At 45.9% G+C, this 12,929-nt stretch overlaps 1 pseudogene; it reads left to right on the top strand.

The window, feature by feature from the left end:
• Positions 1–12,929, top strand: part of LOC114704073 — a 57,026-nt pseudogene that overhangs the window by 26,785 nt on the left and 17,312 nt on the right.

Genomic DNA, 12,929 nt, shown 5'->3' with positions numbered 1-12,929 from the left:
AGTTCCTCAAGTTCTAAACCTCACACTTTGATGTCGATGTTTTTCCTTCTCAGGCAAGACTGTGCAAGAAAAAGCACTTGCAGGATTTTTGTATGGCTCTTGGCAAGAACACTCATGAATATCCGCATTAAACAGCAATAAAAGACCCTCGATATTTTTTCCCTAAGCCACTGCTTAAACATGAAGTTCTTTGAACAATAGTCAGCTCTCTAACAAGCTGAAAATGCATCCTGGTTGCTACCGGGAGGCTGGGTGGGTGGGTTTCTTTGCTCTGTTTTTAACCTTTTGCTGCCTCTGCTAAATTCCCACTGCATAGACATGTCCCTCCGACACCCAGTTATTTCAGTCCTGAGGCACCAGGGCAGAGATGGTGCAGGAGGGGAACGGAGAGGAGCTTGCAAAAGCGTTGGGAGAATCAAAATGGAGTGTTAATGACTTTCTGACTGGGCACTGGGAGTCTTGAAGAAAACCCTATCGTTTAACTCCTGGGAACACTTCAGGACTTTAAAACTTGTCATTAAAGGGAAAGAAAAGCAAGTGGTTAGCTGTGGGCTTTAGGTTTCTGCAATTCTATTTTGACATCAGGATGTATGTAACAAGAGACCTAAGGGTGAAACTAGATTTGGGCGCTGCTACAAAGCCACCAGACAGCAGTAGCCTGGAATAGATGAGTTCCTCGTTGCATCAATGGTCCCCTCTTTTGTCCACATATCTAATTGTTTGTGTAGCATACGATACCCGTCATGTCAGGAAGGCGACTCTGAGGCCCCCACAGACCTAGACCTTGTCTGCTTGGCAGAATGGAAGCTGGAAGTGGCCACTGTATCTCTGTGCTACGAGACACCCTGAGACTTAGAGAAAACAAGAGAGTAAGATGCCTGTCTTAAAGACAGACACACACTTCACGATTCAGCCCATCATTCCAGACATAAAATAAGCCCACTTTGGAAAGGCACAATCCTCTTCCCATTTACTGAATCAAAACATTCATGATTTATACTTTTTTTTACAGCATTAATGCATTTCCAATGAAACTAAAGAAATAATGTAATTAACATCCAGCTGGGAATACTTAGGCTATGATTGCTGATTGCTCCTGTTTCCCCAGGAGAACCTGTCTTTCATATACGAGAAGGAATGTTGTATCGAACGCAATTTCCTTCGCTAATCTTGACAGTCATGAGCAGATTAGAAAAGGGAGTTCATTGTGGGATGAGTTTTCTGGATTCTCGAAGCTAACATGTACCTTGCTGTGACAATGAGCAATAAAGACAGGAATTGGGAGCGCATCTCATGACGGATATCACTCTGGGACTGAAGTTGAGCAGAGGAAAATCTCATCCCCCATCCTTGGAGGACATGAGCAATTATTGCGAAAGCTGTCCTGGTTCATGGGATGCCTGCCATCAGATTAGGACCACCACTGGCCCAATCATTGTGCTTAATTCCAGGGGAGCGAGCTCTCTAAGGGTGGAAGAGGGCGGTGGCTTGACTATCTTCTGATGGGGTCTGTAGAGCTAGCCAAATGTTGTTTTTCAATGGTGAGGAAATTTGGCCTTTAACTACCTAGTACCATTATTCTGGGCCCCGGAGCCTGTTCAGTTCATCTGCACTGTGAGGCCTATATGCTTGCTTCTCTACTATTCAAACTCTAGTAACCATGGGATTTTCACAGAAAATAGAGCTTTGGCATTGGGTGTATCATTAAATGAAAGATACACTAACCCACTGATAGCAAATAGCAAATGAGTCTTATTTTAAATTATGGACTCACATCTCCTACCCTTAACCAGCCCATCATAATACAGAGTTATTCTTCATTCACTAAACATTGACGAATGGTTGGTAGAAAATCTGGTAAGGTCCAGGCATGTTCATCTGTAAGATGTAATAAAATCAAAGCCAAGTCAGATGTGGGAAAACCATAGAACCATTGGATCCAGGTTTACTTGTAGCCTTGGTTTTTAAAGTAATTTTTGTTTTTCAAACAGACTTTGGGGCTTGGAGATGCTCACTGGGTAAGAAGTTTTCTGTGAAAGCAAGACGACCTGAGTTCAGATCCCAGCATCCACAGAAATGTGTGGGCCTCTAACCTCAGTGTTGAGAGAACAGAGACAGACAGATCGGGGAGCTCATTGGCCATTCAAAGAAACTGAACCATGGAGGTTTGGGTTCAGTGAGAGACCCTGTCCCAAAAGATAAGGAGAATGGGCAATAAAGGAAATACCCAATGTCCTTGTCTGGCCTCCATGTATGTGTGCCTTTGCACGTGTGTGAATTGCTAGCTGCATACTCATGTGCACATATTATACCACATGGTGACTTACAACTGTCCTTAGCTCCAATTCCAGGAGACCCAGTGAGCAACAGGCATGCATGCAGTGCGCTCATATGCATTCAGGCAAACACTCATACACATAAAAATAAATCTTTCTTTAAAAAAAAAATAAGAAGAGCAAATTGAAAGCCAAAAAATAAGCATGATGTCTCTTCCACCCCACCCCGCCTTCAGTCAGTTCAGGATCAGGCAGCGTCCCGTCTTCAACCCCATTGGTCAAGTAGAAGATTCCAGTCAAAGGCCTTCTTGACCCTCACGTTTTCTGACACACCTGCTTCCACAGAGGAAATAGCCACTTGAGACAGGATAAGGCACCTTTATATTTCTATTAGCTCTGGCACCTCAGCACTTCAAGTATTTACAGTCACAGAACTGCTGGTGTTTGAATGAATGGGCTACACATTTTGCTTAAAATAAAAAGAGAAACCTAGCTGAGCCACAGATGAAAACAGATATGCTGGTCTGTCTGTTTGGAAAGGAATTCTCGTTTATTCTTTCAGCAAACGTTTTCTAAGCATTGACGGTGTGTGTGCTCCATGTGAGTACCTGGAGCCAGGACAGGGGTCTTAACATTCCAGTAGCTGCGAGGGAACAGCATTTACTACAATCTGCTTTGTAAAGAAAGGACATTTGAAGAACCAAAAAGACCCATTCATCTCCAGGAATTGCATGTGTAAATTAGCATGTCCCAAACATCACCTCCCCTTCCACACCTATAAACAGCTCAGCATCATATGCCTTCCAAATTGGGTATTACAGCTACAAATGACCTTCTTCCCCAGGGGGTCAGTTGTTTCCAACCCTAGGCTTGCTTAGGGGTGATTTGTGTTCCGGCTTACTCTTGTTTCTCATTTCTTTTCCTTTGTTCCCCTTCCTGCTGTGGCTGCTGACGTGGAGTACAGAGAGGCATTCATGAGATCCGAGAGATAAGACAGTTTCACTTCACTGGCTGGCCCGATCATGGGGTCCCTACCACGCCACTGGTCTGCTTGGATTTGTCCGGCAGGTCAAATCCAAGAGCCCACCTAATGCAGGCCCCTTGGTGGTACACTGCAGGTAAGCAGAGCTCCTGGGACCTCCTCCCAGATGCTCCATGAACCGGTAGTGTGTACGGGGTTTCATGGAGAGGGTGATGAAAATGTTCTAGTTTACCCAGAACTGGATAAAGTTGATAGTTGTGTCACATTTCAAATGTGCCTAATGCTTAAACCACACACCTCTTAGTGTCTAATGACTTTGAGGAGCAGGAGCATCGTGGTGGTCCGTTCCCTTTGCTGACGGACCCCTCTTTCCATGCAGTGCTGGGGCAGGAAGGACCGGCTGCTTCATAGTCATCGATATCATGTTGGACATGGCAGAAAGGGAAGGTGTGGTGGACATCTACAACTGTGTCCGAGAGCTCCGGTCCAGGAGAGTCAACATGGTGCAGACAGAGGTACTGCAGCTGCCCTTTATCCCGAGGCTTAGTCCCAATCTGTCTTGTATACCCACCTCCTTGGGCAAAAGAAGCCTGCGACTGTTTCTACCAATACCCTAGGAGAAAATTTCTGTACCTGCCAACTCCTGATTCCTCCATGCCTCCTCCCTCCTCCCTCCCCTGTCTCCTCCCTCTCTCCCCTGCTTCCTCCTCCCTGCCTTCTCCCTCCATCCATCCTTTTGTCTGTTCTTTCAAAAACAAACAAAAAAGGACTTTTCAAGTTACAGATTCCAGTGCCAAGAGTGTCCCAGGTACTGGAATCTGTAGCCATCAACCTAAATTCACACAGTTGTCTGTGCCAAGGGACTCAAAGAGTCTCTACATTAAGCAGTCAAGGTTCCAACCCTGTTCATCTTCCATCTGTCTTGTAAACCAGCTGAGAAGCAGAGCAAGACAGTTCCTGAGAATAGCTAGGTGTCTGCCAGGCTGCTCCCGGGCAATCTGCTCTGTACATTTTATTCTTCTTTGGGCATTAAAAGAATTCCAGCCTCCTAGCCTAAAAAGTTCTTCCCTGTCACCTGGCATCATGGGACTTTGCCCAATTTGTGGAAGTACTCCGTACCAATTAGTAACTCTTAAAGTGGCAATACAAGGTCTATCAGAGAACTTAACATTTCTAAAACTTACATGCTGGACCTAGGACCTAGGGCCCGTGGAGGATCAGTCCTGAAGCAGCATGAAGACAAATTAGTGTCCTTTATGTTTAGGTTATACACGAAAGTTTACAAAACCCTGGGAAGAATTCCAGGAGGCAAAAAAATGCTGCCTTCTGTTTCTCTTTTCTTTAGACTAGGGACATATTTTAAAATATAATGGTAACCAACTTTTTATGTGCAACATGCTCTAACAGTTGATCAAGCATTGAAATCCCCATCTCCTCACTTCATCTTCCTTTTCCAAAGTGTTATGTATAGAAATTGATGACACAAGAAAGCCTTTAACATTTCATACAATTGAAGATCAATAATAAAGATGGTGGAAGTTAATCCTAGGAAAGCCTCCGCCAAGTCACAATTAGAAGAATAGTATTTTCACTTTTGTGTTGACGTGGTGATGGGACCAAATCCAAGGGCTTGCACGTGTGTGACAAATGCTCCCTCATGGAGCTACGCCCCCCGGTTCTAGAGAGCCCATCTTTTAACTGTAGCCTGCACTCATGTACAGGAGCTGTGTTCTGGACTTACTAGAGCTCTGGTAACTATCAGAACCATTAAGTCATGGTTTAGATTAAGTCATTCCTAAGAGTTATAACTCTCTTCAGAGCAAAGTCCACTTTCCCTGGACCGTTTTTTTTATATTGTGGACTTGATTGGGGCAATCCTTCCAACACCAACCAAATAATTCTCAGTCCTCCTCTGAAATACTGAGTTGCGAATCTGTGGCTCAGAAGTAGAGAGGTGTTCCAGCCACTGTCCCACTGGCTCTGATCGCTCCGTGTAACATTCTTCACAAAGCTAGTTTGCTTTATCCCCCTGTTCTCCATCAAGTGGCATGCCAGCTGTCGGGCCAACCCCATCTCCTGGCACCAGGGCCTTTTATAACACTCATTTCTCTGTCACCTTGATGACCTAGGCTGGCAACACACTACTCCCCCTTCCTTCTCTCGCTCTCTGGGTCCACCCTGAGTTCTCCATCACTAACTAAGTCCGTCTGCTTCTTCAGGAGCAGTACGTGTTTATCCATGATGCGATCCTGGAAGCCTGTCTTTGTGGAGACACCTCCATTCCTGGTTCCCAAGTCAGGTCTCTGTATTATGACATGAACAAGCTGGACCCGCAGACAAACTCGAGCCAAATTAAAGAGGAGTTCCGGGTAAATGGAGATCCAGATGGGGGTGGGGGGTGGGGGGGTTAGGGGGGAGGACTGGTAGGCCCTGGCTTTCCTCTTTGTGAACTCTTAGACTTCAAACCAACACAGAGCTTCCCAATGGCGGGACCCATGGCACTGAGGGCTGGACGACTCTTTCTCTGGTGCTGTCGGATAGGGCATTTCACAGCATCCCTGGGCTCCACTTTCTAAATGTCTGTAGCGGTGCCAGGCTGAACACCCCGAGGGCCAGAATTACTTGGCTTCAAGTCACTAGTCTAGCAGAACCATTTGCATTTCAAGTAGCCACCAACCAGTTCCAAGATCCAGGACACCTGGTTCGTAGCATAACTAAGCATGGGTTCAGTCCGTCCATGGAAATAGCCTTTAAGGTCTTCATTCAGGTACAAGTCAAGTCCAGGTTTATGTAGCTGTCCCTAACTCGAAGCCAATCCTCTCCCGACTTCTTGCCTCCCAGATTGTCAGTTACCCTGCTCCAGTTAGAGTGGATGGTGTTTTATGCCATGGATCTGCAAGGCCCTTTGCCTCTGGCTCCTATGGATGAAAAGCATTGTGTGCAGACAAAACCCAAGGAGGGAAAGAGAAAATGGAGCTGGTAGAATTCAAGGTGTGGGGGCTCCCACCTTCAGTCAGCTCAGCATGAGACAAAGCCGTCCTCTACCTCATGTGCCTTTTTAAAGGAATCAGTTTACCCATAGATGCTTTCCTGGTCACATTTTATCAACCCAGACTTCTTAGGAGTTTCTCAATTGTGTTTATTATCTCAATTGGCACACTAAAATGGCACGTTTATGGGGTACAATGCAGTGTTTTCATACATGGATTCATACTATCGAGTCATATGGAAGCTGAAATCGGCCACTGCGGTGGTCCGCGCCTCCCATTTATCCTCCAGACTCTCAACATGGTGACGCCCACCTACGAGTGGAGGACTGCAGCATCGCACTCCTGCCCGGAACCATGAGAAAAACCGCTGCATGGACATCCTGCCTCCGGACCGCTGCCTGCCTTCCTCATCACCATCGATGGGAGAGCAGCAACTACATCAATGCAGCCTTGATGGATGTAAGCCCTTCAGCTCCATGGGAAGGAAACAGAGCCCAAGAACACTGGGAATGCTCATCTTGTTTATGTGCCCCTCTGGCCTTTTAGAGGCCAGCTATTCTTTCCAATAACAACAGAAATAGATCTAGCATTCCATGTGTGAGTTTGTGTGAGGCAGAGGTTCCTGCTCACACACCGCCTGTCCAAAGTCCTCAGAATGAAGCCCACCTAAGCTACACTGACTGTCACGTTATTTAGCCTGCTGGCCAGAGAGCAAGAGGCAGCTGTTATGTCTCTGGCAGGGAAAGGGGATACCATGACTGACAGCATTATTTAGTTCCCTTCTTCCTAATTTCAGGCAGTAATTAACATGGGAAGAAAACACAACTCATTGCCTCCTGCCAGTCTGTTTACGTCTTTGCTATTCAACTGACAGGAAAGTAAATGGGTATTTTCGGTGCTAATGTGTAAATTTTAATTCTGCTGGTGTGACACCATAAAGGGGCTTAAGCCTTTGTTTAAGCTCCTGGAGCCGACAAAAGCGTGCGTCTCTTTTATGGCAGTGATAAGTAACACTGTCACCAGATAAATGACAAGCAAATGGGCTTGGGGAAAACCAGAACTATTTTCATTGCATTTAGTTTTTAAAGCAAACTGAAACTTTCTCCACAGAATTATTAATATGGAGAGCCAATATTGCCTGTCAGAAATATAAAAAAAAAAGGGTAAGAAATAATTATGAAGTTCCATGGTATTAAAGTGAGAATATTTCATAATAATTTCACAGAAAAGCTTATATTTAGTCCATCTTGGTGTTGACAATGATGATAGAATTCAACAATCACTAAATATGTCAGTGTTTTTGTGCCACACATCTCCATGTGCACAAATAACTCTCCTGTGTTGTGCTGAGTATATCCGGGTCTTTCTTGTTTGTGTTTGCAGAGCTATAAACAGCCATCGGCGTTTATAGTCACCCAGCATCCTTTGCCAAACACGGTCAAGACTTCTGGCGACTGGTCTTGGATTATCACTGCACATCAGTAGTTATGCTCAACGATGTGGATCCTGCCAGGTGAGCCCAGGGATTCTTCAGGTGGAGCACAGGTCACGGGGTCAAGTCTGTGTGTGCTTTGTTTGAATGAGATGGGCAAGCCCCACAGCCAGTGCTCGGAGGCCTGTTGAAGGATGTGAAAACAAGGGTAACAAATGAGAATTAGAGGCTACCGAAGAAAGCCAGTGAAAACCAAGAAGACAGACAGACTGAAGGATTGGATCCAGGAAGCGGAAAGACAGGAACAAATAAATAGAAATTCCATTGGTGAGCTTCAAGGGCACAGACAGAGTCCAAGATGAACTGGGACCGCCATTGCAGAGCCGTAGAGAGAGCAAGCCAAGCCAACCGATAGAGGCAGGAGACAGACCTTGGTCTCTGTGCTTCTTGGAACTGCTCATCTGAGGCCTGCAAGGGGGGCGGTGGGCATTGGGATGTCAGGGCAGTGGAGGCAGGCTGAAATGGCTTTGCACTTTGTCGATTCTTTGTAAAGATAGTCAAATAAAACTGGCACTGGGTATAAGCTCGGAACACTCAGTGGAGCCTCTCGCAGAGACAACAGGGAGGAAGCAGAAAGCCATGGTGAGCAGGGTGGCAGAATTTCCTTGGAGGGAGCTAGCTGTCAGGAGAGTCTTAGCACCAAGGCCCTTTGGGAGCAGAATCTGTTCTCCTCACAGACGTCACCACCATGACAGAGGGCATTCGGGAAACTTCAAGCTTAGTGTGTATTAAGAATAAACTTGTTCGGGAATTAATTAATATCCTCTCCAGTATAGAAATCTTTATTTTAAATAGGGCAGGCGTGCTGGTGGGGGCTCCTGGAGTGTGTCAGCATCTAAACAGGACAAGATGTTTCTTTCCCAAAATACATTCCGTCGCCATTAATGTTCATACGCATCCAGGGTTTTTATGTTGGTGACATTGCATTGTAAGGTTAAGGCTCGCACTCAAAAGCTAGCTGGCGGAATAATAATGACAGTCCTTGTTCTTATCTACTCCTTTTGGCTTAGCTTCAGCATTTTAGAATTCTCCCTCCTCTCTGCTCCCAGAACAGATTGTCACTGTTTACGAATGCACACCCAATTCAATAGAACCAAGAATTGTCATTCTACCTTGTAGGCAGCAGTTAGATTTCACCAATTTAAGAGCCAGGCATGGGGTACAGGATGTGTTCCCTGTGTCGAGTCAGTTTGCCTTGTCCCTGATGTGAAGGTACATGTGGGTCACCTATCGGTCAGCAATGCTAGCGGTGTCTATGAACCCAGTATCTGAATGCAGAAGCCGCGTTCTCCACTCAAAACTGTCTGGACTCCAACCAAGCCTTGGCTGACTGGCAGGCAGAGGGACAAAAAGACTCCATTCTATTCAGCAGACAGAGCTGATTTCCGGGGTGGACGTTGGGGCTGGGGGCGGGTTGGAAAGGCTCCCGGGACTCTGTCTTTTAGCAAATGCTAAACTGAGCGTTGGAACTCGTAGCTTCGTGAGTGTACAAGACTGCCTGCCACTCGACTGCTTTAAGTATTTTATCAACCAGTTCATGGATGTGTTATGCACCATTTAAGCCATTTTCTACATGGTTTCCTTGGCAGAATGTAGGGCACAGTGTGCCAAGAGCTAGATGCCAGTCTGGGCCATTCATATTTCTGTGGTATAAATGACAAGCTTTTGATCAGGCGCTTGAACTTCGAAAATAAGCAGCCAGCACAAGCCAGCCTGTCCGCAGAGAACTGGCAGAATCGTTCCGATGTGTTCGCTGTGGTTTTTATTGCCATCTCAAGCTTTCTGTCACCATGCCTTTAATCTTAACAGAGGCACCCTTGGGAACCAAGAAGGAAAAAGACATCTGCATGCTATTGTTTGACAAGGTAGTTTAATAACTTGTCACCAGGAAATGCTGCCCAGGAAGAAAAATCCATGGAAGCATTATTTCAAAATAAATAAATGTAATTTCTAAATCTAACAGACCTAGCTAATATTAAAGAATAGTCTTGGTCACCCTACTTTCCCTACTTAATCTTTATCATGGATTAAAAATTTATCACGGATAAAGAGGGAGAAAAGAGAGGGTGCTATTTCAGTTGACTCACTGTTAACTGAGAATTTGCCTTGCGATCTCAATATACAAATCAACCTTTGAGACACGTGACAGTGGCATTTTAGACCCTTTCAAAGTAAAAGACATCAAAAAAGAAAATTCAACCATGGATCCTGCTTTTAGTAGAACATCAATTTGCTTTAAAAGACTATGAAGATATATCCATCCCAGCCTGGTTGCCAGTTCTGAATCTTATCCCTGGCTAATGCATGCTTTTTGAGCAAACAGCCAGATGAGGAGAAGTATAAGTGAGGACAGAGCCATGAAGAAAGTCCTGGGTCTGGGCCTTTTAGGAAGGAAAGGAGCTGACGTTTAAAGAAGTGTGTCGATTCTGACTTATCCAGTAATTACACTTGTCTTTCTGTGTTTGGGGTTCAGTTGTGTCCACAGTACTGGCCAGAAAACGGAGTACACAGACATGGCCCATCCAGGTGGAATTTGTGTCTGCAGACTTGGAAGAAGACATCATCAGCAGGATTTTCAGGATTTACAATGCCTCCAGAGTAAGAGTCGGGGCCACGGTGCTTAAACTGGGGTTTCGTAATTGTCTTACTGACTGTTGGCATGCCTACTCTGTATCAACCTCTGTTCTAGGGGATTGGAATGTCTCAGTTAACAAAACAGATCCCTGGACTGATGGGGCCTATACTCTAACAGGAGGCTTGCTAAAGAGAGAGTTATTAACATGTGAAGGCACAATAAGAAATACTTTGTTCAACGCTATAGACGTGGACCACCGTGGCAAATGCTACCTGAATCCGGCAAGAGGAGTGCGGAGAGTCTAGCCTAGAATAGATAGGGGTCAGCAGAAGGAAAATCAGGGCAAGGGGGATTCTTGCTGAAGATAGGCCAGAGAGAGCTTGGCATGGTGGATGCACTGGGACATGGCGGATGCACTGGGACATGGCGGGTGCTGAAGAACCTGATCAGATATGGAGTGGTCACGTACTGGAGGGGAGGATGCTTGCTAAACTGACATAGTAGGGGTTGCAAAAAGTGAGTTTTACAAGGAATTGCAAAGATGGGCCCCGGGAGGGTCCTGACTGAAACCAAGAATCGTTATCGGAAGACATAGGTAGAATTATGGTGTGTTAGAAAGTGATACACTTGAAAGGAATAAAGAGTGTGAGGTCACATCCCAGAGGTGTCACAGGTCCTCATTTCAGGCATTCCATGGGAGCAGACACTGAGGAAGGCAGTGGCCATGGCCTCTCTAGGAAGACAGAAATGGCCTCACAAAGGCTCTATGGTAGAGCTGGAGAACAGTAAGCTAAGCAAGAGGGTGAGAACGCAGGGACCGGCCGGCCTTCTCCACCGCTGTTAGCAGACTCTCCCTGGAGAGCAAATGGAGAGCCAGTAAGCTATTACAGGTTTTTTCAGAAGAACCGCTCCACCAGACGATTCACATTTACAAATCAGACTCGATAGACAGAAGGACCAGGTGACAAATGGCAGTGGTGGGACGGGGTGGTGGCATTTGGAGACAGTAAGCAATAGAGAGAGACTGCTAGATCCTGAAGCTGGAGCGGCCGGACCCAGAGAGTCAAGGTGACTCTGCAGATTTGGATCCTGAGAAGGAAGCGGTGTGATTGCCATTAACTGGAATTGTTTTGCCTGTGAGAAAAACAGACCGTTTGGGGTAAAGAGCTGAGCTGAGGTTCAGTTTGGGACACAGTCGGTTTGGGATGACATCTGAGCCCTGAGGTTGACATTTGGAGAGAGGTCTAAATGGTGACTGACTTGTGATACTCGAAGTCATGAAACTGACTGTAATCGACTTGTGAGATCAGGAGAAGAAAAAAAGAACCCCAAAACCAGGTCTGGGAAAGAGGGGAAACTGAGGCAGAGAAGGAGAAAGAGCTGACAAGGAAAGCATCCTAAGAGACCCACCTCTGTCAGGTGCCGCCAAGTGCCTAGAGGGTCCTTCCAAAGCTGAAGCCTGTAATATAGTGTTTGAATTCTGCAATCCTGTTTAATTACACGTAATGATTAATTAACTATTGACAGCACAGCAAAAGCTTCACTGTTAAGCAAAGCATATTATGTAGAAAACAGGGTAGAAACTGCATCACATTGAACTCGCAAAAATTTCTAGGTTAACATTTACCCTTACCTTTAATTTACTTGGTAATTAAAGTGAAGCCATTTTTCCACGTAATACACAGCGTGGTAAGTCTTCTCTTTGTTATTCTCCTCTCGGCTTTTACAAAATGTAAGCATTCTGCTCCAGTCTTGTTTATCTCTGGCCTGTCATTTAAAACACTGCGTCTTTATAACCACCGGAGATTAAAGTCATAACTCTCCAGGCCAGCAGAATCACCCTTTGTAATATGCTGGCTTGAGGCCCTGAATAAATACCTTCCTCCCATGGGAAGATCAAGTGGGCGGAACCGGGCTCCCGGGATCCAGTCAGGTAAGCCTGCCTGTTTCCTCAACTCCCTGATTGGTACCCTCGCCCTCTGCAGCCCAGGATGGACAATCGGATGGTCCAGCAGTTCCAGTTCCTGGCTGGCCGATGTACAGGGACACACCTGTGTCCAAGCGTTCCTTCCTGAAGCTCATCCGCCAGGTGGACAAATGGCAGGAGGAATACAATGGAGGTGAAGGCCGCACAGTGGTGCACTGCTTGTAAGTAGTCCATAGAGCTCCTCCCCAGGAGGGCCGGGCCCCGCCCACTCTCGTGGCTCTAAGCAGCTCTGTGTCAGAGTGGTGATCAGCACTCTTACTGAATGATCAGTTGGCTGTCTAGAAACACAATGAATGGGTTTTGTGCTTGGGTGTCTTAGCCTGTTTTCTGTTTCTCTAACAAGATAAGGGAGACCTAGAGGTTTATAAGCCCAAGAGTTTGATTTTCGTTCAGCATTTTGGAAGCTGATAAATCCAAGAGTCCAGTCCTGGCATCTGGTGAGGGTCCTAGCGAAGCAGAGGACATCCATGGCAAGACAGAACAAGTGTGCTAACATAGGTCACTGTCCTCTTTATAAAGCCACTAATGTCACCAGGAGACCCTTCATCTGATCCAGAGACCCTCCCAAGGCCTCAACTTCAAATGTCATTAATGTCTTTGGAGATTAAGTTCCAACACAAGAACTTG

This window comes from Peromyscus leucopus, unplaced genomic scaffold (genome assembly GCF_004664715.2).
Source record: "Peromyscus leucopus breed LL Stock unplaced genomic scaffold, UCI_PerLeu_2.1 scaffold_629, whole genome shotgun sequence".
In the NCBI taxonomy this organism is placed as follows: domain Eukaryota; kingdom Metazoa; phylum Chordata; class Mammalia; order Rodentia; family Cricetidae; genus Peromyscus; species Peromyscus leucopus.
The sequence above is the reverse complement of the archived record's forward strand: the minus strand, read 5'-3'. Positions and strand labels throughout refer to the sequence as shown.